Source organism: Procambarus clarkii, unplaced genomic scaffold, assembly GCF_040958095.1.
Source record: "Procambarus clarkii isolate CNS0578487 unplaced genomic scaffold, FALCON_Pclarkii_2.0 HiC_scaffold_245, whole genome shotgun sequence".
NCBI classification, from domain to species: Eukaryota; Metazoa; Arthropoda; class Malacostraca; order Decapoda; family Cambaridae; genus Procambarus; species Procambarus clarkii.
Window position 1 is genome coordinate 238,595 of NW_027189278.1, and position 617 is coordinate 239,211.

Here is a 617-nt window from a genome sequence, read left to right on the forward strand (position 1 = left end):
AAAAGGGGAGAAGTTCGGTTTTTATTGCATATATCGACGTTTCAGCCGGATTAGAGCGGTTTTACGTGTACATCTCCCATCGTTAATATAAACGGAAAATCAAGAACATTATAGTTAATTCTAATGAAAACACATTGTTTTTTATCATTTGTATAGGAAACAACATTGTCATACGTCTTTTCTTGGAACTAAATAATACGAAACCTCGCTCTATGATTTGAAGTTAAAATCCTCAAATATGGTTATATAGTGACTTTTTTTCACGTTTTTCATGTAGTTTGATATTACGTAAATATATTAATTTTTAAAAATATTTCGATACTATTTCATGTAGTATCACGATATGTGATTTGGCCTTCAAATCTCAGAATTTCGCATAATATTGCATTTTAAGCAAGTTTTCTTGCATTTTGCTTCGTACGAAAAATCATCGAATTTAGCAATATTTTAACGTTTATCATCTCCTTTTCCTTCGTGTGATTTAAACAAAATATCATCGAATTAGGCAATATTTTGCCGTTTTCCACGTTTTTGTGAATTTTCCGTCCATGGGTATTAATTCATATATATATACGATAAAAATGATGCAAACACATAATTGATTAGATAATAACCTT